This window comes from Opisthocomus hoazin, chromosome 1 (genome assembly GCF_030867145.1).
Source record: "Opisthocomus hoazin isolate bOpiHoa1 chromosome 1, bOpiHoa1.hap1, whole genome shotgun sequence".
Classification (NCBI taxonomy): domain Eukaryota; kingdom Metazoa; phylum Chordata; class Aves; order Opisthocomiformes; family Opisthocomidae; genus Opisthocomus; species Opisthocomus hoazin.
The window spans coordinates 14,465,616-14,492,593 of NC_134414.1; positions in this window are offsets into that span (position 1 = coordinate 14,465,616).

A 26,978-nucleotide genomic window follows, 5' to 3' on the forward strand; every position below is an offset into this window, starting at 1 on the left:
CACACAAACTGATTCTAGCCAAGTTTACACTTATACTACACTACCTTTCTTAATGTATGTGTACAGAAAGAAAAGCTGAAGGATGTAGGAAATCTGACAAGACTACATAACTTACGAGGTGATTTGCAATAAGTTATTCATTTAACCAGAAAAATTAAGAGACATGATGTCTGAAATAAGTGTGCGAGGAAATTTTTTAATTACCTCAAAATAAGGAAATAATTTAAGGTGTGCAAGCTAAAGCTGTGCAGTCCTTTGGTCAGAGATAATTACTTTGTTCTTTGCTTATTCAACAGTTATATAGAAGTCCTAACAGATTGAAGTCTTATAACCACAGTCACCACAGGACAAGCAAGAATTACATATTTCTTTGTCTTAGTACAGATTACTGAATCATAGAAACACAGGTTTGAAAAGACCACTAAGATCATCAAATCCAACCATCCACTCCAGATCACCATGCCTACTAAACCATATCCCGAAGTGCCACATCTACATTTTTCTGAACACCTCCAGGGATGGGGACTCCACCACTTTCCTGAGCAGCCAGGTCTAATGTCTGACCACTCTTTCAGTAAAAAAATTTTTCCTAATACCCAATCTAAACCTCCCCTGATGCAACTTGTGGCCATTGCCTCTCCTCTTATTGCTAGTTACTTGCGAGAAGAGATCAACACCTGCCTCACTACAGCCTCCTTGCAGGTAGTTATAGAGAGCAATAAGATCCCCCCTCAGCCTCCTTTTCTCCAGACTAAACAGCCCCAGCTCCCTCAACCACTTCTTGTAAGACTTGTTCTCCAGACCCCTCACCAGCCTCATTGCCCTTTTCTGGACATGCTCCAGTACCTCAACATCCTTCTTATAGTGAGGGGCCCAAAACTGAACACTGTACTCAGAATCACAGAATCACAGAATGTTAGGGGTTGGAAGGGACCTCTGTGGGTCATCTAGTCCAACCCTCCTGCCGAAGCAGGGTCACCTACAGCAGGCTGCACAGGACCTTGTCCAGGCGGGTTTTGAGTATCTCCAGAGAAGGAGACTCCAAAATCTCCCTGGGTAACCTGTTCCAGTGTTCTGTCACCCTCAGAGTGAAGAAGTTCTTCCTCATGTTCAGCTGGAACTTCCTACACTTCAGTTTGTGCCCTTTACCCTTTGTCCTGTCACTTTCAAGAAGTGAAATAGTTCCTTTAAACTAAGTCAGGAACTGAATAGGTGTTTGTCATCTAATTTCTGCGTTCCAATGCATACTTCCAGCGAAGTCAGTGAATGCTTAGGCATCTAAAAGCTAGGTTGGATTGACTTCGGTCTGCTAATCTGTCAAGAAGGAGGAAATGGGAATTCTGTAAATCTTCAATAAGAAGCGATCTCTTTTTAAGCCACTTATTTCTTCAATTACATGTAGTTCATTACGAGTGAGTTATTTCACTTAATTTTATCTCTTACCAAGAAAATCCCATTAGGCAGCTAAAGACAAAAGTCAGCAAGCAGGCAGTCAAAATCAACTCTTGCTATAACAAATCATTTGCTTTCTGCTGAGTTTTAAGTTATTCTTCTTCAGACTTTCCACTCAAGAACCTTCACCCAAACTTGTGTTCTCATCTGCTCAAACTACTCCTAGCAAAATCTTTTACAGAGATGACACTCCAGAACTTGTTAATCTCCTCTTTACGGTTGACTCTCAGCTTAAGGTTATTAGAACTGCAACATGTCCTACACTGCTGTGCAGTTGTTGACCCGCATTGATTTGTGGTCCTCTGTTGCCTGTTGATCATAGACTGGGAAAACAGCAGTATCCTAAAATTAAAAATAGAAGGGAGGAAAAAAAAATGGACAATGAAAGGAAGTGAAGACTGCTGGTACTCCTTGGCAGCAGTTACACCGATGCAGACAGTCACACAACTTCAGCTTCACACAACCTTCTCGCCTCTCAGTGATGTACATGGCCGCATTGGTCTGTGAGGCTGCAGGGCACCTCAAAAGCCAGACTCAGATTCTCTGAAGTGCATTTCCCACACACCTCGCGCTGCCTTCTCCCTCTTTCCCCCTGGGAAACCCTTACCTTCTTGCAGCAGCTTCCCACCAGAGTCACTCTCTCCTCTCACCTTGCAGGAGGATGACAAAGCCCTCTAACTCTCTCAGGCTCGGGCTATTATTTCTCCAGCTTGCTTCTACCAGTCAGTTTCTACTCCATTTTTTCCTGTCCAGATTTATATTATGCTTTCAAGAGATATGACAGCTAAATTAATGGCTTCAAAGTCAAGCTGTAGATCATCCTGAGAAGAGACTTAATAGGTTTATTACAGCCTATTACCAAAGGCTTTCTTTCTGGATAAGGTCAGAAAAACTGAGCAATCAACAATTTATATTCGGTTCAGGGAAAGAAACATCACTAATTAGCATGTAAAGATCTGCATTAACAGTTAGTTATTCAGATCAGATTTCTGTAGTTGGTAACTTCAAGACAAAGCATCCTGTTACCATATTCGCCCCCCACCCCCTGCCCCCAGCTAAATTCTGGTTACCTAAGGGGAAATTCATCTCCTTTGGCTGCATCCACAAAAGGCTGGAGCTGAGTCATCCTATCTAAACTAGTTATCCACAAGTCCTCATGGGGCCAAAGATATACAGAAGAGCCCCCATGTAAAATGGAGTGATCCTGTCTAGGTTTCTTCACAGAATCACAGAATCACAGAATCACAGAATCACAGAATGGTAGGGGTTGGAAGGGACCTCTGTGGGTCATCTAGTCCAACCCTCCTGCCGAAGCAGGGTCACCTACAGCAGGCTGCACAGGACCTTGTCCGGGCGGGTCTTGAATATCTCCAGAGAAGGAGATATTCTTGTCTGTCTCAGGATGACTTGAGCTATTCTCTGGGATGGCACAATAATCTTCCAGTAACCTGAGCAGGAGCCCATCTTAGTCTGGATGCCTAATGCTTGGAGGGCTCAAACTACATGAAATTAATTGTCCCCCTTGCATTTCCTGATTAATAACATCACAAACAATGACATCAGGACTCTTAAATTCTCCGTCTCTCAACAGCATATTATGTATATGGGCTTAGTGTCACCACACAGCCCAGTGAGCTTTGCTGGAGACCAGCTATGAAGATATATTCCTTCCCTTATGAGTATTCCTGTTTGCAATGATCCCTGAGCAACACCGCTATCCTCACACTCTCCCCAGCTCCAGATTAACTCCACACCCAGCCATGGCAGATCCCTGAGTGATGGGCACAAGTTGACGCATTGGCTGGTCATGCATGGGAAGGGACACAACCATCTCCCTCCTTAGCTCTGCAGGGCTAAGAGAAGAAACTGTAAATTTCTTCTTCTCTTTGCCACCCCCACCTTCCTTCGGCTCCCAGTCCCCCCTCAGCAGCAGTGAAAAGGACCCTGAGCATACTGTGGGCAGAAACTTCACACATCCATTTCTAACCTGTCCCAGTATTTTTTTATGCCATTCAGATTATGCAGTTTTAGAGAGGATGCTCCTCTGCCCCTGGAGTGCTGCAATTCCTTCTTCTGGCCTTGAGAGCAGTTCAGGAGCATTTTGTTCGAAAAGGCTTTTGCCACAACCTGCCTATCCACAGCTGTTCCATGAATCTGGAAGTGTTTTACAGAATAAATCAGTATCTTTGCCCCCCTTTTGTCCACTCAAACTCCTAATGTTAGGTCAGCTTGGTTTTTCTTAAGACATCAGAAAAAAATCCTTGAGGGACTGATGCAGAGCACAAAATCTTATTTGTTAACATTAAGATGTATCTTAACCCTGCAGAATGTAAACCAGTAACATGTTACGGTTACTTAGTATAAATGGCAATACAGGAATTTAATTTAGCCTAACATCTTTGAAGAGATTTATTGCCAAACATTATTTGCCACTTGACAGAGGGAACAGTATGCTACTAAATTCATTGTACCTGAGTTATCTATTAGTGAAGCACAAATTAAATTTGATCAGAAATGCTAAGAGGTAAGGTGTGTTTCCCATGTCACAATTGTTATGTATGTAAGCCTCAGCTAATATTTATTCTTATAAAACATTCTCTTTTTTTCTGCTGCATTACAGTCATACATGTTAAGTGGTTACATGTGAAAAGATTAAATTGCTGTAGTATTATTGAGATATACTGGATAGATGTGGTTTCAAAATAACCTCAGTTCTGAAATTATCATAGCTCCTGTACTTTGTTGTGGGTTTGCTTTTGTGTTTGTGAGGGTTTTTTTAATAAGAAAAAGTTATAAAACACTAAGCAGGTGAAAAAAGAAACATTATGTTACCACCACAGAAAATATGGTGCTGGATGTGTGCATCTGCAGTATTTGTCAGTGGGACTCTGACATTGACTGGGTCAGTGTCCCTACTACAGTAACAAGGAGCTTGATCGGAGATTGGAGTTACACTGGCCAGGGCAGGTTTTCCATATTTTTCACACTTTGGGTAAACAGCACAGAGAAAAAATATGTGCCTCCTTCCAAAAGTTTCCAGCCTAAATGAAGACATTTTTAAAAGTGACAAAGACTCAACCCTTCTGCCTTCTCGTTTGAAAACCCTACGGAAAGTAACTCACTTGAAGGTAAAAACACCAAAAAACCCTCCATAATACAGATTAAAGAAAAGTTCTTCCTTCCTTCATTGGGCCAGAAACAGAAATATATAGATTATTTCTTTATGCAGGACTTCCACTACATTTGAAAGCTTTTGTCACACGTATTACATCCTAAAAATTGACAATACAAAGACACTGCTGCAAAGTCAATGCTGATGGAAAGCTTATGTTCTTTTTACCAAAATGGTAACTAAAAGGTGAATATGAGAACAACCAAATTAGCATCCTACCTTGAATTCAAAAAAATCTCATCACCAGCTGGCACTTGGGGCGGCAAAAGTCAAAGGACAAGGGAGAGGTAGTTTCTGTCACAGTTTTTCCAAAGAATATCGTGGTGGGAATTAATGCTGCATTGTCAAACATTGAAACAACACCCAGTCATGACAGACAGCTTCATTATCAAACTGTTAGTGAATCAATTAACAACAACCCTCTTTTGCAAGCTATGAGGTCAGGGAAAACTGTGCACAGAAGGCTTCAAGAAACAGCCTTCAACTGGATTTTATAATCTCCAAGGGATGCTTTTACTATTTCATGACATGAAATAATGCTATTACTCCCTTCCATAGGAGTAAGAAACATTTAAAATACTACTGAAATATTTAAAATACTACCAAAATATTTACCATGAACTCACCTAAGGAACAGGCCATCCATTTCATCCAGGAGGTCATGCATGAGCTGATGCCGTACAACTCCTCATTCTCCTTAACCAGCAACAGGTCACTGCTTTACCCTCTAGTGCCACAGAGTCTGCATGGGTGTTGCTGAAAGTTCATCTTAGCCATGCTGCCAGAGGGCCAGGCTTGCTGCCTGCAGCCTCCCGAATCCCACAGCTGAGGCTCTGCTCTCTGTCTGTCCTGCACGCTGTGGAATTATTAGTAAAATTAAGGTTTTACATCTGAAAATTAAGGTTTGTATGAAAAATGTAGCACTGTTCACCCATTGAGGAAAAGCATAAAATCAAAAGGAGCTCTGAGGATGGGACACAGCTGCAGCAGGTATGCGAGGAATGCACTAATACAGCAACTCCCTGGAACATAGCATAGAGGATGGAGCAGAGTGAAGATTCCGTGGCCGTGCTCCTTGATGATAAAACGGGACGAAATGGTCCTCTAGAACTGATAAGTAACTCATCTGGCCCCCTGAGCCAACAGGTTTTCGAAACCTTGCCAAAGTGTTATCCTCTCGTGAACTTTGCTCATTTTAATATCATTTTAATACCAAAACACACCTCCATCCTGAAGGCTACCCAACTCCGAGGTGCGACCACTCCTCTTTGAGTCTGCGCCCTCAATTTTTTGTAAACTATACCTTTAAACGTGAAGCGAGAGAATTTTACACCAATCATGATAAAAGATATGTATGACTACAGTCACTCAAACTCCACCTTAAAGATAGAAAGGATATAAAAATAGCCAGGGAAATGGGGGATTTTCGGAGAAGAAGATAACACCGTGAGCAAGTCAAGGGAAACTCCACCTCAGACTGCCTCCGACAGCCAGGATTGGCCGACAGGCTGAGCCTTTCTTCTCCTCTCCTTGGGACGCCTTGGGTGAGACTTAAACTAAGCACTTTTCTTGGGAATCTTAGAAATCTCTCTAGAGAGTTACTCCCTAATGTTTATAGCCAGGCCGTATTATTTATAACCTTTTCACGCATTTTATATTTGCACTTGCTTTCTTGCAGACAGTCACTATCACCGGCAATTCAACTGCAGACTGCTATTAGTGTATCCAGAATCGTGGTAGTTTAATGTACATATTAAACGCAACTGGACAAGTAGTGGTAAATTGGATATCACTCAGAATTTAAACCTAGCCACACCTAGAACACAAGGAGGTTTATTTTCTGCCAAATTAACACAACACACCCATGAGATTAAACTCCAGTCGGGACGTTACCTCCACTGCCTGCCCTTTCACTGCTGTGACCTTGGTGCCTTTGCACCCGCACCATCCTGGAAAATCTCTCCAGGATATTTCATTTTCCTTATCACCTACATGTGGCAAAGCCACTATTATCTCAGTTTCATCTCTCCTTATCTTCTTTGTGCTCCAGTTGAATGAGCTACGGCTTCATGAAACTCTCTGGCTGCTCAGCACTGCTGCAGTCCTGGGGGATGTGGAGCATTGAGAGCAAGAAGAAACACCCCTGAATTGCTCACTCTTTCCCTCTTGTGCTCGGGCTTTGAACATCTGGCACTTTGTAGTGACCATATTGCCAACTACCCTGAGGAACGTGAATCAGCCCCACTTTCTCCCAAATTGCAGACTGTAAAAAAAGGAAGGGGAGAAGGAAGTAGAATTACAGTGAATAAATGCTGATACTTCTGTTTAACTTTTCATTTAAATCTTTCCTCTCTGCCCCTGAAAGTAAGTCCTTGCAGTTATTTTGCCTTTGAAATCAAACAGTTGACTCAGATATGGTTTTGTGATAAAAATCAAGGTGAGTGAGTAGAAATGTCACCAGATTTAGAACCTTACAAATGCAATTACTTTTGTCATAATGCTTTTCTAACTATTATTACAGGGAACTAGATTTTAAAACTGCCTTTAAGCACAAGCACAGCACAGTGCTAGAATCCCTGAAAAAACTGGTCACCAGTTTGTTCCAGCTTCCCATGATATGAGCTCCAAAGGAAGAAAAATCCCTACATGTTATTATCAAATCTCTTCCCCAGTCTCCTCAAGAAAGCCAATGTTCCCAACTGCATCTGATTCCAAAGAAGCTCAGTTCAAAATCAGAACTGGGGGACTGGGACTTTATCAAATGTTCTGAAGAAGAAAAAGAAAAGAAAAACTGGCTAAAGGGGAAGGAAATGTTTTTTTGCTCCCCTGAAAAAATGTCTGCTTCAATAAGCAGTGATGAAAAACAAAGCATAGCCCACTGAGTTAACCATTACTGTTGCAAATCTAACATAATGTCAGCAACTCAACAATTTTTAACAGAATCTGACCACTATCTGTGAATACGTGGAGTCATACAGAATCTGTCATTTAGAAGGACCCTCAGGTTTTTATTATATCATATACTTTGTCCATTTTGAATCACAGTGAGAGAGCAAAGGCAGAAGATGGATCTTTCTTTTCAGATAAGGATGGGATTTAAAAAAATATCTGAACAGAAAGAATATTTTGAGTACCACTGCCACCACTGTAAGCACAGTATGTATTCAAAGGCACTTGTTATTCCAGGGGTAGATCCCCATGTTTTAGTGCTGAAAGCCAAGTATCTGTCCCCTGCAATGTCTATGATCAGCATCTGTTACAGAGAGGAATAAAACAAAGAAAACTCTGAACAGTTTAGAGAAATTCTGTCATTTCCACATTTGGCTTTATAAAAAACAAGACAAAGCTATCCTTTCCTTTTTTTTCACTGAATGAATTTGGAAATGTTAACATTTTATTTTGATGTGCATCATCAAAATAACTCCTTCTGAAATTCACAAAATTGACACACACTCTTTGTTTCACAGGACATGCGTAAATCATTGTTAGAAGTCTTTTCAATTCTAATAACAGTTTTGTTTCAGCTATTGCCTTGTACAACTTGTTCACCTGTCTTCATTGCCTCCTCTGACCATACTCCCTGGGCTACTACCAAAATATCCCCAGTGCCCTTGATACATCTCATAGCTAGTCAGACAAAACCAACACATTGTCTATGAATCTCCAGAGAACTACACCCAGAAGTAAACAAAACAGATCCCTGGTAACGGAGATTCCAAAAGGAAAATTGCTACGGAAAAGTGAACTCCATTGCCTGTAACTGATTCAAAAGTCAATGCTTCCAAAACATTGACTTTATTGATGTATTTAGCCATTAAAGCAGCATTTTCACTAAAAGCAATCTGAAAAGAAATGTTTCACTTTGATTTCCTTATGAATAAATTACATAAAAATTGAAGTTTTTCTATCATAAACTTCAGGCAAAAAAAGTCCTATTGTGATCTGAATCTCTTGACTATTAACGTCAGAGTCTCACAGACTCGTAGAATGTTTTGGGTTGGAAGGGACCTTAAATGTCATGCAGTTCTAACCCCCTTGCCATGGACAAGGACACCTTCCACTAGAATTTTTTTCTTTAATCTAAATCTACCCTCTTTTAAATTACAGCCATTAACCCTTTTCCTGTCACTACATGCCCTTTTAAAAAGTCCCTCTCCAGCTTTCTTGCAGGCCTCTTCAGATACTGGAAGGCTGCAATAAGGTCTCCCCGGAGCCTTCTCTTCTCCAGGCTGAACAGCCCTCAGATCATCTTCATGGCCCTCCTCTGGTGTCGCTCCAACAGCTCCACGTCTGTTCTGTTTTGAGGGCTCCAGAGCTGGATGCAGGACTCCAGGTGTGTCTCAACAGAGTGGAAGAAACGGTCAGAATTGCCTCCCTCAACCTGCTGGCCATGCTTCTCTTGATGCAGCCCAGGATATAGTTGGACTTCTGGGCTGCAAGCATACATTGCTGGGTCATGTTGAGCTTCTCGTCAACCAGCACACCCAAGTTCTTCTCCTCAGGGCTGCTCTCAACCCATTCTCCACCCATCCTGTATTTGTGCTTGGGATTGCCCTGACCCATGTGAAGGACCTTGCACTTGGTCTTGTTGAACCCCTTGAGGTTCACATGGGCCCACCTCTCAAGCCCTGTCCAGGTCCCTCTGGATTGCATTCCTTCCCTCCAGTGTGTGGACTGCATCACTCTGATGTTGTTGGCAAACTTGCTGAGGGTGCACTCAATCCCGCTGTCCATGTCACCAACAAAGATGTTAAACAATGCTGGTCCCAATACCAACCCCTGAGGAACACCACCCATCAATGATCTCCGCTTGGACTTCAAGCCATTGACCATGACACTTTGACTGCAACATCCAGCCAATTCCTGATCCACCAAGTAGTCCACCTGTCAAATCCATGTCTCTCTAATTTAGAGACAAGGACGTTGTATGGGACAGTGTCAAACCCTTTGCTCAAGTCCAGGCAGATGACACCAGTTGCTCTTTCCTGATCCACCAACTCTGTAACCCTGTCATAGAAGGCCACCAAATTTGTCAGGCACTATTTTCCCTTAGTAAAGCCATGTTTCTTGTCACAAATGATCTCCTGATTTTCCATGTGCCTTAGCATACCTTCCAGGAGGACCTGCTCTATGACCTTGCCAGGCACATAGGTGAGACCAACTGGAGTCCGTGGATAACAAATGGAAAATTCTGACTGTTATCTGTGGAGGGCAGCAAGATATGTGTTAGCAAATCTTTTATGATTACAATTCTCTAAGTGCAAATGCCAATAACTAATTTTTCTTTCTTGACCACCCCTGTATTTCTCAGGGGACAAATAATTTCCAGCAGAAGGACAGGAAAAAAAAAAAAATTCTGGTGAAGACTGTGACACCTGAGACTTATCTCAGGCTGAGGTTTTCCAGTGAAGAGAACTCCAGGTTTTGGATCCAGCAATGTCTAACACGCATCTTGGAGTCAAGCATCAGACCTGGTGTAGAGGTGGCTGCTGCACTGAGTTGTCTCTTGGCACGCACTGTTTCAGACTTGCCAATACAAACTCAAAGTGAGTGCAGGTCTCACAGTTGGAAAGACCAAAATTTTAATTCAACATTAACATAATAAATCAAGATCCTTTCAAATATAACAATGGAGTTGTGGAAATTGATGGTTCTTCTACCATAATTTTCAGCTTCTGTGTATAAGACAGTCATAGATCTATGTACTTCAAGGATATTTTTTCTTTGTTTTAATGACTTAGAGTGAGTGTCCCTATTTTTATTGGGCAGATCAGTCTGACTCTCTGAGTCATCTTGGACCAGTCATTGTAACAACTCCAAGCTCCTTAATCCACTATACAAACATATATATCTCTTCCAAATCCTAAATTAACATAATGCCTTTACATTCGTACAGGTGTAAATAGGTGGATCCCATTGATCTTACTGTTTGTAGAAACTCAACAGAAAAATACCATCTTCAGCTGCAAAATATCCTCTCATTGAGAGGGAGTTCTGAAAATAAAATTTTCCCTCTAAGCAACACTATCTATGGCAATTTCATGCTTTAAAAAACACAGCAGAAAAACACTAATTGCACTGCTTTTGGCTGTCTGCTGCTTCTCTCATTCATACATTATTTAGCTTCCTTTTAGAAGGTGAAAACACCAGCTTATCTGTAGAAGGAGACGGTTGGTTTGAATCGATCATTTCCTACAATACCTTTTTTTAATATTCTCTTGTGTGCCATCGTGACACATCAACAATTTATATAGCATTTAATTACGCAGTAAGGCACAAGTGGGTATATTTTCTACAGCTGTTCCATGCACATCAACAAGGCCTTGTTCTCTTTAAGGCCTTGAAGCATGTATAGTAATGGACCTATAAAACTTTCCCTAGAGTACCTTATTGCTCTTGCTTTATGTTATTTTAATTTATTTTGGGAGACTTTTTTCTTTTTTTTTGAAAAGGGAATTTTCAAGCCAAACCTAGACAATAATTTTACTGCATTGGCTTCAAACTTCTGTATGGTGAGTACATTAACATATAACACAGTGCTGTCCTGTACTGAGTTGTTTTTCTAAAAATCTTTCTTAGGCTTGACAGGAGTATACAGGTAGCAGAACATGGGATCTCAAGGCGGAAAATCAGAAGTCATTAGGTTTGCTCCTTGCTGCTTTAGACAAGACACCTGTAGATGGTCCCATTCTTGATATTCCCTTTGTTTTCAACAGGATTCTTGGAACACATGAGACTGTCATGATCATGCTCTAAATCATCCCAAATCTCAGGTTTTCGCTCCTGCATGGGCAAGGTGTGTATTTGCTGACTGAGATGATTCATGTAATTCACCAGTAAGCATAAATTCTTGCATCCTGCATGCGTGTCAAGAAATTTTTTGCTTCTCACAGCTATTCTTCCACGTCTGGGAAAACAGGACAGATTCACAAAAATACCTTGAACTGAATTTTCTTTTTTTTTATTTACAAGTGAATTTTTTTTGCAGAAAACATTTCTTCTGTGTTCACCAGAGGCTTCATTGCATTAAAGTACACAGTAACTGTTAAGAAGCCAGTCAAAAATTTCCCATCAGTCTTCCCAATGGAAAATGCCTTCAGAAATGGAATCGGTATTCTGACAAAATATTTCTTCTCTTTAATGAAAAGCTAAAACATTTCAAAAAAAACTGACAATAAAGATTAATCTTCTCATGTGTTTGAAGCTAAAGCTTTCCTGGAAAAAATGAAATATTTCCCAGCCAAATCCATTTGTTGTCCAAATTCCAGCTCCCTCCCCCTCCCACAGACTAAGCAGTGACCTCTTTTTGCCCATGGGTTGAGTTGTTGTCTCAGATATCACAGAAATTTCTCTGTTTTCACACCAAAATAAACATCCACAGCACTAGGGCAATGCCTTTGCAACACACAAAGCATTACTGTTGCTGTTCAAGGCTGTTTTTTCACATTTAATATCTATTTCTATTTCTTTGTTAAAATAACTACAGATCTCTTTTGCCCTGACTAGTCAGAGCCTAAGATACACTCCTCTCGGCAAAAGTTGCTTCATGAATATCATGCATGGTCTTTTCAGGTCTGCATACAACTCTCCAGTCACTGCCGCCAGCTGAACCCTCTGTGCCAAGACACTGTAATGGAATATGCCTTGAAATGTTCTTGTGTGGATGGTCGGTCATCCTCTGTGAGCTGCCTCCAAGTCTTGCTGAGGAACCAAGCAACATCCGTATCAGGCGAGCTACTGGAAGTGTCCTCCAGGATAAGACTGCAGGAGAGAAGGTCATCTGGAAGATACTGACTCCACAGTCAACACGTCTGTCTTCAATAACTGTGGTGATATTGGCTTCCTTGGTTGCACTATCTGGCTGGAAAATCTTAAAAACAAACAAAATATGTCTCAAATAAAATTTAAAGTTTTCAACCACAGAAGAAATTTGAAATTTCAAAAAAATCAGCTGCTGCTGAAGGGAAGCCAAGAGCTGAGGGTGACTCTAGCACAGGCCACGCCCTCATTGACTCGGTGCACTCCTGAGGGACCCGAACACGGCAGACAGAGACTGGGACTGGTAACAGGGTCCTTTGAAAGCCCCAGACATGGCAAACCATAAACCAGGGCTGGAGTCCATCCAGGAAGCCAAGACAGGAGCAAAATGAATTGGGGCCAGAGAGAGGGCTGGAGACAAGTCTGCAGTGTGAGTCATAGAGGTCCATCCGGAAGAGCAGCAGAGCTGGAGACCAACACACAAAGTAGCTCTAGCACAAACTGAGGGCTCCAGGTTGAGCTGAAATGGGATCCTGCACCCATGGGCAGGTGTGAGGGAAGCACCATGTGAGACTGGTCAAGTCCATTGTGGTCAGCTGGTGTCCTCAGAGCCCTGATGTTAGGGATCCTACATGCAATTTCCATTTCTGCCACTGATTTGAGCGGTCTTGGAGTAAGAAGTTAACCCTCTGTATTTCACTGTCTTTTCTAACATAAGCGTAATAAAAGTCTGCGCTAACTACACAGCAGGATACTCTGAGACTAATTAACAGTGTTGCTGAAGAACTGTTATATCATTTGGCCAAATGTACACTATTGGCAATGTTTTTTAATCTTATAAGAGCTAATCTGAGCAATAGACAGCAAATTCTTTCTTTCCCTAATACTACTGAAGACAGCAGACCAAATACTGCTCTTATACCTGTTCGTTTCATAGAATTGATCACGTTACATAGTAACGCAAACCTCTTTTGGATTACTATTAAAATTCAGACCTGTATCAGACCTGCAAAATCTTTGAAAAAAGTGATGCCGTGAAAAGCCGGAGCTGAAGACTCAATAGTCAGAGGGCTATTAAGCAGGTATTCTTTATTGCGGCGCCGGGCACACGGGGGATCTCTCCTCCAAACATGCGTGCCAAACACCCTGTCATTTCAGGTTAAATACAATCACAATATACATATTCATTATATTTCTGAGAAATGTTTAGCATATTCATGACTTTTCCAAGAACAAATTAACATATGTTAATATCTTTCACGCATGTCTGTTAGTGTCCTCGGGTGGTTTTTGGGGTCTCAAGATGAAGGCTTATACTCCTCATCACAGTGTCCTCTGGTTGACCTTTGTTTCTGCGCAGACTCATTTCTAAGATTACGTATACCATGTCCTTCCAGGTTGTTTTGCTCCGGTCTTGTTGCCCTCTTGGTGCCTCTTTATCTCTGTAGCTTGGTACATCTGCCCTCCCAAGGCTGAGCTGTCTGGGGTAGAATTATTTAGGAGCCTCTCTATCTTAGAGCTCTCCTGCCTTCTCAAAACAGCAAGTCGAGTTTGTCTAAGTAGTGTTATTGAGGAGCCTCTTTATCTTAAAGCTTTCTTGTCTTCTCAGAACAGCAAGGATCTAGTTTAGTTTAATTACAATCACTCTGGTAAGTGGAAATTTTACATTTACAGGTATCAAATCCCTCCTTTTCTTTTGAGAATTTGTAGCTAGAAAGCTATGAATCCTCACTATTGTATTTTATAGATATTTTCAAATTTCTTCAGCCTTTTATTTCAAGGGTCCGGGAAAAGTATTTTCCAGTTTTTATTTGGTGCCTAATCTTGTTCCTTTTCCGGTCACTGTATGTCTCAATGAAACCTGTCTCTTTTAAATTCCAAGTCCCCACTTCTACTGTAGTTTTGTTGATCCAATAATCATTCCACCCATCCCTGCAAGTACAATTTTTGTGTGTATGGAAGGGGGTTCGGCACGAACAAGTGTTGGATCTTGCTTTCCATAGGCAACTATTCTTGCTGACCAATATCTGGGTGTTGTTATCTAATATCTGTAGGTCAAATCTTGGCTCTGTTATGTAGGTCGAGTTGTCATAATCACAGTATCTTCTATCGTGTCTTCTCCAAAACTCGGGCCAAGTATTATTGTCATAGTTCCAATGAGTAGACCCTGTTTCATATAAAGGGAGTCTCATGTTACCTTTTGGTAAGGTTGTACAAACTCAACAATCCTTAGTTCCTGTGGCATTTGTTATTATCTGAATTGCATTGTAATAGAAGTTCTCACTCCAAGTGTTCACTAATAAGCTTAGGTTTAACAAAGTTACCGCCGTAATCGTAGTTTCAAACTGCCAGCCTTTTGGACGGTCCATCTTGGTTCAGGAGCTTTCTTTACTGGGGAATAATGGATCCAGGCTGGTTGTTCCTGAATCTTGATTGCAGTGAAAGTGGTCAGCAATATCTGGTAAGGTCCATTCCACTTCTCTCTCAGTGGGTCACCTGAAAAATTCTTAACATAAACCCAATCTCCAGGGCTAAATGGATGGATCGAGTGATCTAAACCCTTAGCCCTGGTACTCAAGACATTTTTATTAATATTTTCTAATTGTTTTCCCAAGGATATAACATAATTTTGTAGATACTGATTTCCCAACTGGTTCAAATCTTCCTCTTGATATTTAGCCTGATATGGTTTTTCATATAGTATCTCAAAAGGGCTCAGATTTTCTTTGGTCCTAGGTTTTACACGTATCTGAAGTAGTGCAATAGGCAATGCTTGGTACCAATATAGATTTGCTTCTTGGCATATTTTTGCTATCTGTTGTTTTATTATGTGGTTCATCTTTTTTACTTGCCCACTGGCTTGTGGTCTGTAGGGTGCATGTAACTGCCAATCGATTTCTAATAGTCTGTTGACCTGTTGCACTACTTTTGCACAGAAATGTGTTCCCCTATCCGAGGAGATAACTGTTGGTACCTCAAACCAAGGTATTATTTTATTTAATAATACCTTAATTACCTCCTTTGCTTTGTTTGTTTTACAAGGGAATACTTCTGGCCAACCTGAAAAAGTATTTGTAAGTACTAATAAGTACCTGTACCCTTCTTTTCTTGGAAGTTTAGAGAAATCAATTTGCCAGTGGTCTCCTGGTACACTTCCTTTTCCAATACTTCCTAATTGTACCTGGTTATCTGTGTTGGGGTTATTTTTTAAACATATTTCGCACTGTTGGGTTACTTGTCGGACTGTGGTATACAAATTTTTCCCTATTAATTTTTGATTTAAATATTTATACAGAGAGTCTGCTCCCCAATGTGTTCTATTGTGTTCTTCTTTAACCACCCCCCATATCTGTTTAGCAGGGATTATGATTCTGCCATCACTTGAGTAGGCCCATCCCTGGGATGGAATCTGTCCTCCTAATCCTTTTATTAATTTTTTATTATCTTTAGAATACTCAATATTTTCTTGGTCAATTAAGTTTCTACTTCTATTGTCTAGGATTAAGGTCAAATTACAGGTGTAAAAAGGAATTAGCTTTCATTGACAAAAGTTGAGTTACATTCACCCAAACACAGTGTTATGCTTGCCCCAGTTTCAAGTAGATGTCCTCTTCTAGACCTGTGACACATTTTCTATGCATAATAGATGAACACCTGTGATACTCAAGGAATTAAACAGGAAGATCCAACCATGGGCAGCAGAGCAGGGCAGGAACCACAGCTCCTGGCAATTGTTTCCCATGCTGGTACCATGCTGTAAGACCTGTCACTTCATCTCTTCGTTCCTTTTTTTTCTTTTATTGTCCTTCCAATATTCCATTTAGTTAGTAAGAGCTACACAATTAGTACCACGTAATTACGTGGGTATAATACTCTGTACAGCTGTACCCAAGTGTGCTGGGAAATGCTTAGGGTTATCATGCAGCTTACTACAAATACGTAATGAGCATGGGAAGAGAGCAAGGTGTGTGTTTACACTGTACATCTAAAATCTGTATTCTGCAGAGTGAAAGTTACCTGAATCTGGAACCAGAATGCCGTAAATATGTGGAATAAGCACAGAATGACAAAAGAAACACAGAAAACCACCACAGAAAAGAGAGGTGAGTGAGTCAGGGCTTTGCAGTGCTTGGAAGGGAGGAAAGATGAATGCAAGAAGCTTTTTTTGCTTTATCAATGACGTAGTTTTATAAGAATAGGAAGAGTCAAGAACACTTAAGAAGGCTACAGAAACAAAGTTTGGCCCATTGTCCTGTGTACCAAGCTATGAGCCCAGCCCTATGTAGCAAGAGAGACCAGTGCAGAAGATTTATCTGGATTCCAGGTGCATAGCAATATAACTTTATGGATCTTTTCTGCAGATTTTCCACAGCTGAAACAATGTGTTACTTCCTAAGCCCTTGCAGAACACTGTAACAGGGTGGTTATTAAATTGAATCCCTGTTCTCCTGCTCACACTGGGGTGTGTGCCAATTTTCTTTTTACTTCTGTATTCTCTCCAATATTATTTAATTATAAAATACTTTTGACACAATAACACCTTTTGGGGAGACAAAAAAAACCCAAAACACATCAGTTCTGCAAAGGGAGGTCTATTGATTTTGGATTAATGTTCAAGATATCAAAACTTCCTGCAAGAAGTTGCCTGTGTTATCACTATACACAGGGCACATTCCAAGCAGCTAGAAACTACATTTTATTTTCTGTTGAAATACACAATAGGAAATATTTCCAAATTACCTTTGGAAGATGCAGGTCCCTGTAAACACAGAACCCACTTTGGGACCAGTGTGTTCTAGGATGATTACTTGGCTTGTCCATCTTGTTCCTGTACTTGGCCAACATGCCATTGTTAAGCTTTTCTTTGGGAAACTTCTTGTTGTCTAACTGAATGTGCAATGAAGATTCGTGAATATTTAAGCTGCAACAAGAAGGTAACAGGGTTAATGATTTTGTAAGTTGCATCTTAAAAAAAGCATCTAATTGTCCTTGATGTACAATGACATTCACTAATTGACTAAGTTAGTAAGATTTTAAAACAAAAAAGCTACAGAAATGTAAATAAAAACCCTGATGTTCATTCTAATGTAGAAGAGAATTTAGAAAAGAAAAGGATGCATTAGGCTCATCCTTCTTACATGACAAGACATTGCAGGACACATACATTTTTAGCAATATTATTAAAGTGAAGCAAATGTACATACCTGTCTAGAGACAAAGTAATTAAAAATGAAATTTATTTGCTTACCCATTTTTTCATCTTTATCATAACACTTGCAGTTGCCCAGTAACTGTAATGGAATGAAGGGATTAATGCTTAGTTCTCAATGACGTCCTCTTCACTGCAGGCATAGAGTTGACACTCAGTTCTTGCTAGAGCATCCCTGAGGATTCTCAGTTACGAACTATTGTGTACCATTACAATTAATTTTTCTAAATGCTGAAAGATCTTCCCAATCTCATCTTTAAATATATACCAGATGTATTGCACTTGTCACCAGGCTAAGCTGGCAAGAGGGCTTTGTAACATACATCCTTTGCCACATCTGTGGAGAGGTGGTATTTGAACCCAGATTTCTAGAAGGAAATGGTCAGTCGATTAGCCGTTCATATTGCCTCTTCCCTAATGACACATACATTTTGTGTATGTATAGTGGGCAGAGACACGTACACTTAGCATGGCTAAAGACAGTACTTATAAACAATCATCACTTACGGTATCCTATAGGTCAGCAAGGCAATGAGCTTAATTTAAATCTCAGTGATGATATTAGGAGAATTTCCTTTGACATGCCACTTTTCTTTGGGTCAGACACTTGTATATACCAGTAAAAAGCCATTCTTCTTATCTTTGTCCATGCATCTGCCCATGAGCTAAGCCATCGTCTGCAGCTCGCGTCTCCCACTCATGAGACATAGGTGACAGGAGTCCTCTAACAGGAAGAAGGAGAATGGGAATAGCCTCAAAACCTTGTGTTTGTGACTGAAAAAAGTCTAAAATGAAGGCATTGTCTAATAATAAGAAATTGGGCTAGGCAAGAGAATCAAATGACAGCCCCATCTTTCCAGCCAATTTTGTTTTGTCAGTAATGCTTACACCTGGCTTGAGAAGTTGAGAGTGGAAGTGGAACTGCAGGTGCCTGTATTTGAGCAGATCACCTTGGGATCCCTCTATAGCTGATAGAGAGACCTCTAAAACAGTAAAGAGGAATCCTGATTAAAAAATATTTTACTCACCACAGTTAAAAAGAGGGCCCAAGGTGACTAGCTTAACTATAGACACCTGCACTGCCCATAAAAGAAGTTGTGAGATGCATCGCACCCTTCTGTGGGCTAGAATTTCTTTCTGTTTGCCTTGAAATCCACTTTAAAATATTGGAAAGCAAACATTTTTCCTATTTAATTTGCATTACACTATAGTTCAGATTTATATGGCAAATCAGTTTAATAAGGTGTAATTACATTCTTAACTATATCATCATGCATAATTGTGTGTATATTCTGTAAGACAACAGAAAATTACTATACACCCTTAAGGTATCTTGTGCTTGAGTGTCTCTCATTAACATCTGCAGGGGCAGCTGAACATGAGCCCTTCTGGAAAAAAAGGAGGCAGAGCCAAGAGCAGCAAAGTGGAGAAAACTCACAGCAAAAGCAGACTGCTGATGGAAGAATGCAGTAGTCAGCACGGTGTGCGATGGCACCAAACTGCACACCAGCATGTACCACCTCGCTGAAACCAGTGGGTTATGCCATCTTGGGGTGCCAGTGCAAACCAGATTGGCAGCTACAGCCTCGGTTCTTCCATGGGTAGAACCTAATATGTCAAATGTTCTACAAAAAGGAGGTCTTTGGGGCAGAGAGTGAGTACGAATGCACCCAACCACTTCTTGCAAGTCCTAATTCAAGGTACACATCTACCTCTCTTTTCCACTTGTCCTCTACAAGTGAGCTCAGTCCCTGCCCCAAGGACACCTGAGGATGCCGAGGATGGTGCAAATTCTCTGGGACACCATTTCAGCTAATCACAGTGGAAGGACATAGGTGCAGCTCATTTGCACAAACTCCCATAAAGACAGTACTACCAGCTCCTCTCTGGCAGGTGTCTCTCCTGTTCACTCCAGATGTTTATCTCAAACAGAAATATCGCTGATAATGCAGAAGTCAGGTCTGAGATATTTCAAGAGAGAGTGCAGCACGTCATGACTGACAAACTATAAAACCAGCACAGTTAAATGGATAATTGCTTTTTTTCAATTCCCTTTTTAACATTTCCTTGTTTTCAAATTTAGGCACAGGTAAATTAATTTTTCATTGTGGATTAATTTGAAAAATAGGAATAATTTATCAGAAAGAGATTTATTAGACTCTAATATAAGATGATCATAGCAGCAAAATTTCATATCCAAAGATCAGTTAAAAAAATATGATAATCACTTTGCCATGAGCAAAGTGCCATTTGATTTGAAAGTGTGAGTTGTCTAAGAGACATGACTGTAACTTGAAGACGTCAGTGAACCCTCAGAAATAAAATATAGGGTACCAGAGGCTAAAGACATAATGATGTTCAAACTTTTCCTATGACTGACTGGAATGACAATGAAGGCTGTACTGGCCATCACACAATGCCTTTACTAAGAAGCAAATACTGCACAACAAAAGCTGAAATTTTAGGGAAGGTGAGTTTAAATTAGCACACTAACTTCACCAAATCACACAAATTGACATCATTCAAGAATCACACCTCAGTTTTCTCTGATGTCTCCAGAGGAAATCAACATTAATTTTGACAACAATGGTAATTTGATGAAGAATAAAGAAAAGCTGAAGTCCAAAGATGCAGAGAGGTTGTTTAGGGGCTTGAGCAACTCTTAACCTAAGATGGAAGTGTATGAAACATTTTCTTTTTTATTAAGCTAATGGTAGTATATGGAACACTAGTAAAGCCTACATCTGGCTGAAAGCATTAGGCAGTAAGAATATTCTCTGTTCCAGAGAAAGATATTTTTAAAAATTAAGTTAAATTGTGAACTATCAAGAAGCTGTTCTGTTCTGCCTTTTCTCAGCACACCAGCTATGCAGACTATGTTATTCTTCTGAGTTTGCAGCCATGCCTCGCCTGGTATTTTGCCTATAAGCCTTTTTCAGTCACGGACAGTTACATCACTTGTCCCCACATCACTGAGGGATGTGGAGGATAGGATCACCAAAGCCGCCCACCTTATCGTCACTGGCAGCCTTGATAGGAGTGCTTCAGCAAGGGTGATCCACAGCAGATCCACCTTCTGTGTCCCCGTGCATGACCGCTTTTGAAGCACTCCCCAACCCCTCCAGTGAACCTACGACCTAATACCGAAAGCCACCAACTATGACGTGCAAGGAAAAGAGCAGGCAAGATTGAAAGCAGAGACAGTGCAATCCATCCAACATCAGGGGATAATTAGGTGATGTTAGTGAATGCTGGTGGGAAAGGGCAGCACATCCTGCACTATGAGTAAAGGCAAAAAATACACTGTGGTCCCTGTCTGTCTTGGAGAATATACCTGCCCAACACTGAATATGGGGATTGGTTTAGTCTATAGATGCTCCAAGAGATTTTAATGGCATTTGAAGCACCAATATATCCCAAGAGCATGGATTAAGCCACAGCTAGAACCAGGGGATTTTTAATTCTCCCAACCCATCTTGCCTGTACACACTCCTGGGATGGAAATTCAGACTCCTGAGGAGCTAGAGGTGACTGATGACGTGGTGCCAGGACACATGCCATAGATTACTCTTATATAAGCATAAACTCTCACTGAACCCCTCAGAGGCATTTTTGCCCATGCCCACAACATCTGTAACTGTTGCAAAAGTAGCGACATGGGCTGACCCATAGCAAGTCCCCATCAAGCCCCCAGCACAGGCTGCAGCTCTTCTCTTGGTCTGTCACAGGTTGACTTCACCAGACAGCAACCAGGGCTCACAGTTCCTTTCTTCTTTTTTTTTTTTTTTCCAGGAATTCTGATGCTTTTAGGGAAGGTGAGATTTCTTTTCTTTGTGCTTTCCACTTAAGACAAATTCTTCTTCTTCTTTCTAATCTTCATAACAAAGATGTGTTTTCTGTTTCTCTTTCTCATGTTTTTCTTCATTCAGCAAAACATGATATTCTGAAGTTTTCTGGGCTGGAGAAGTAAAACTGCTTTTTGCCAGTGAATCAATTTCATTCTCCATCAAAATAAATTTCTCAGCTTCTTGACAGACAACAAAGCTACTTTGCACTACCCAGAACAAACTAGATTCAACAGTGGAGGTAAGCAAAAGCTATAAAATTAAATGCCATTAGGCATATTGCTTTTGTTCAATATGCTACCTATATGCTCACTGTGGTTTCCTGATGGACCCACAGGAAGGAGGCAGGGAGGCAGAAAGCAACTTTAAAGTTAATATTCCATTAATATGAATGTGAGCTGTTCACCACTGCAGTGCTCTCAGTGTGGGGATTTTGCACTGTAAGGCACAGGGTGCCTTCCAAGAGTGATTCTTTTTGTTCTCTTATAGACACTATACCTGGGATATTTGTGATGTAGTATATGAGAGACATGGGAAAACTGAGAACTAAAACTTTCCCATTGAAGATAATAGGGGTTTTGCCAAAAACTTCAATTCTGCCTGGAGAATCTAAAGGTAAATACTAATCTAGTAGTCAGAAAATCTGAATTAAGCTACTTAGTTTGCTCTTGTTTTCTGGCTTAATCCTAGTATGTCACTTAATGCTTTATTTTAAAGGCAGATTTTTTTCTCAGTAGTTTTTAAATAGCCCTGCCCCTTTGTTCAGGTCCATAAGAGAGAATCTGCAGTCTTCTGAAAATCCAGACACTAATCTCTGCCCTCTAGTCCTTCATCTTTCATAACTCTTCTGATTCCCACATTTTAAATGACCTGTCTCTTCAGATAACAGAACTTTTTTGTTCTTTGTCTCTGTTATGATGCGAGAACTATATTGAACATTTTTTCAGTGTCTCACCATACCAGGCCCAAGTTTTGACTTCTAGAGTAGAGAGCAATGCAAACAGTAAATAATGATAAAGATTATATTTGATTTTTGTGAAGCCAGTGAATACAGCAGCTTCCAATTACTCAGAGTACCTGCAGACATCAGTGTAACAACTGAAAATGAAAAAGCAATACCCAACATAAAGTCCTATGACAAAATAAGAGGTGATAACAGAGATACAGTCCAAGGAACTTCTCCAGAAACTAATGAAACAGACATGCATGTATCTGTACCTGTGTAGGTGTATTGTGCTTGAGTGGCAGGGTGCTGCTAGCGGGGAGGCTGCAGAGGTGGTTTCTGTGAGAAGATGACAGAAGCTTCCCCTGTGTCCGACAGAGCCAATGCCAGCCGGCTCCAAGACGGACCGGCTGTTGACAAAGGCCGAACCCATCACAGATGGTGGTGATAACATACTAAAGAAAGTGTAAAAAATGATGCACATCACTAGCTGGAGAGAGGAGTGAGACTGTGTGAGAGAAACAACTCTGCAGAAACCAAGGTCACTGAAGAAGGAGGGTGAGGAGGTGCTCCAGGTGCCGGAGCAGAGGCTCCCCTGCAGCCCATGGAGCAGACCATGGTGGGGCAGGCTGTGCCCCTGCAGCCCATGGAGGTCCATGGTGGAGCAGATCTCCACCTGCAGCCTGGGGAGGACCCCACACTGGAGCAGGTGGGTGTCCAAAGGGGGCTGTGACCCCTTGGGGAGCCCTGCACTGGAGCAGGCTCCTGGCGGGACCTGCGGACCCATGGAGAGAGAAGCCCATGCTGGAGCAGGTTTGCTGGCAGGTCTTGTGACCCTGTGGGGGGACCCACGCTGGAGCAGCCTGTTCCTGAAGGGCTGCACCCTGTAGAAGGGACCCACACTGGAGCAGTTCCTGAAGGACTGCAGCCCGTGGGAAGGACCCACGCTGGAGCAGTTCATGGAGAACTGTCTCCCATGAGAGGAACCTTCATGCTAGAGCAGGGGCAGAGCATGAGGAGTCCTCCCCCTGAGGAGGAAGGAGCAGCAGAGACAACGTGTGATGAACAGACCGCAACCCCCACTCCCCATTCCCCTGTGCCGCTTGGGGGGAGAAGGGAGAGAAATGGGAGTGAAGTTGAGCCCAGGAAGAAGGGAGGGGTGAGGGGTAGGTGCTTGAAGATTTATCCTTATTTCTCATTATCCTACTCTCTTACTAATTAGCATAAATTAAATTAGTTTCCGCAAGTCGAGTCTGTTTTTGCCTGTGATGGTAATTGGTGAGTGATCTCTCCCTGTCCTTATCTCGATCCATGAGCCTTGCATTGTATTTTCTCCCCTGTCCAGCTGATGAAAGGGAGCGATAGAGCAGTTTGGTGGGCACCTGGCGGCCAGCCAGGGTCAACCCATAGTAGTAGGAAAAAAAAGATAGACAATATAGAAATAGAAACAAAGAAAGAAGACAAAAGAAAAAGACAAGAAGAAAGCAACCAGAAAAAGTACAGTGAATTCAGGACTAAGAGAGAAAAAGCTCCTAGGGAAAATCTAGTTGAAACAACAGTTGGGACTTTAAGAAAAGGAAATGTTTTCTCTTGTTTCAGTCTTGAATATTCTGGGAAACAGCGGTATGAACACTCCTGGCTAAGAAATAAGGTTGAAGTGATTAAATATTTTCTTTCAGTAACAGTTCTACCTCCTCACCCATGGGACTCTGAACAATGAGCAAAAGGGACAAATAAAGGCATGAAAAATACATCACCAGCTTTAAGCATTTACCCTGTGCTGTCACTCTAACAAGAAGCTCTGTGGAAGCAAAGATTTTCTCATTTGTTTAAATGGCTTTCTGTTGGTTGCTAAATTTTCCCTTGAAGCTCTAGAAAAAAAATGACCTTTTCTTCGTTCCTAGAGGGGAAAATCTTATTAAGGGTTCATCTCCAAGGAGCAAGGCTTGCAAAAAAATTTTTATGAGTATATTCATTAGAATAATGACACAGAAAGAGCATAGTGTCCAGCTCTGTGATTAAAAACCAGCCACTGTAAACATAAACAAATGGAAGAACCCCAATAACCTAAACAAAACAAATGGACCCCCAAACCAGCTTTTCCCAGGGCTGTCTTAGGAGAGTGAGCAGTCAGATTTGGCAACTTCTAAAAAACAGTATAACAAAAGTAAGTCTTAAAATTAGGAATATCATTACAGAAGATAAAATCTGATTGACCTACAGGCAGCAAGGGCAGACCAGAGGTAATCAGCTTTTCAGATAGCCACAGTTATAGATTATTAATGTGGTGCCTGTAACAGTTCATAGAATTGTAGAACCACAGACTCACAGAATCATAGACTAGTTGTGTTTGGAAGGGACTTTTAAAGGTCATCTAGTCCAAGCCCCCTGCAATGAGCAGGGATTTCTTATGTATCTCCTGCTGTCTTAACTACCTAACAGGGGATACAGAGAAGACAGATCCAGACTTTTTAGAAGGTGCACAGCGATAAAACAAAACAACAAGTTGGAGTATGAGAAATTCCAGATAGATAACAGGAAAAAAAAGTTCCCGTGAGGATGGTCAGATGCTGGAACAGAGGCCCATACAGGCTGTGAAGTCTTTGTCCTTGGAGATATCTAAAACTCCACCTGGCAAGGTAATCTGCCTGAAGATTGTCCCTGCTTTGACAACTACAAAACCTCTGAAGGTCCCTTCCAATATATGTGACTCTATAGATGAGTAGGATTTCAGAGGATGAGATCCAAGCACAGGACAGGAGTTGCAGTAACCCTTCAAGTACCCAGCCAGCTACTAAAATACCAACACTGCTGAGGGAGTGCTGGTATTTTGTTCAACAATTCACACCTACATAAGGATCATGGGAGGCTCAGGGTTGGATGGATTATGACCAGCTAGTTCAGCTAAGTGTAATCATCCCTCCTACTCTCTGTACACCACGTTGCTTTCTTCTATCAGCCTCTCAGCACTTGTCAGCCACTTAGCTGTTCACATATTCGCAGGGCCTGTCTAAAAGCACCTTTTCTTTGACTACAGCGTTTAACCGCTACTGCAGTGTAAATGTCACCATTCTGAATGCTACCCGAAGTACTACCCACTGCTGAGCCTCCTGCTGCTTTTGTCCTCTGCTTCAGGCTCTGGACCAATTCCTTCCTTAAAACTGCTTTTGAAAGGTTCAGGTTGAGAGCACTATTCATTTAACTACTGACCAGGTTCATACCTTCAAAAGCACTGCTGCAGAGTGCAGAAACTCACTAATTTTCCTTGACAAAATGCCTCACAGTTTTTAATATCACTCAAGGAAAATATTGTCTTGGCTCTTTTTCTCCTCTCTCCCCAGTGATTCAGCCAGACAAATATGTAGCTAGATGTGTGAAAAGCCATTCTGTAAATAAAATAATTTAAGCAAATTGAAACCTGTTTCTTTGGTTTTGTACAAGTCCTGTGCCAATGGTCTGGGATCGGTTGAATTTAATCCTGGAGTAAGCTTGCATGAATAAAAACAACCCTTATTTTGTAACCAGAGTGATAGAATCAGTTGACCATAAACATGAACAATGCTGCTATGTCCCTTGTACAGCCCTACCCATCTGGACATTAGGACTGGAAACAGAGGGTCTAGTCTCTAGGTAACCATTAATGTTAAACAATAGTAGTGAAGGTGATTTATAACAGAAATAGCATTACCTAATAGTTGCAGGTACATTTATAGTACCTGTCTATTGTGTAAATTAACTGAAGCAGAGAGTCTTGCATCTCCATACAAAGCGGTTAGTTCTTGATAGGGGCTGGAAGTCGCCTAGAATCGGTCAAGACAACCCCACTGTGTGGATGGGAGCCAGAAGAGAACTGAGTTTGTGCAGAAACTGTGATGAAGAGGATGAGCCTTCATCTTGGACCCCCGACGACCACCACTAGGAGGCACTGCGCAAGCGCAGCTGGGAAGAGTATGTGAAAAAGACTTCTTGGAACTGATTTTAATATGAAAGGCATAGATTATGCAACCTAATGAATATGTATATTTTGATCTATATAAACTACACGGAAAAAGTATGAGGTATGCACGTTCGGTGGAATTATCCCCCGTGCATCCAGCGCTGCAATAAAGAATGCCTGCCTTTTAACACTGCATTGGTGTTACGAGGTTTTATTCCCGGATTTTCGGTGACAATTTGCTGTCTGAGATGCTGCCATGAACTCTGTGGAAGAATGGTACCCTTGAATGTGCAACATGAGCTGACATGCAGCATGTATCATCAACAGAGAAGCTTTCAGAGGAAGATGTACAGGAGCTGGAAGGATGCAACCATGTGTGCAAAACATTCAAGAATTGAATTGATTGCCTCAAAATTAATTGGGACAGAGAAAGGAGATAACAGGCTAGCAACTGAACACGCCTTGGAGGATACAAATTTCACAAAAAGGTTGGAGTACAGTGCAAGATAATTGATAACAGTGAGACAACCTGTTCCACTGGACTGCAGAATTGAAAGAGCTGAAGGAGGGTCTGAAAACTTAATGCAATGAGTTCTTGATAGCTCAGAAAGACTCATAATGAAAGAAAAGAGCCAGCAACTAGTTTTAGTCAAAAAATCAGA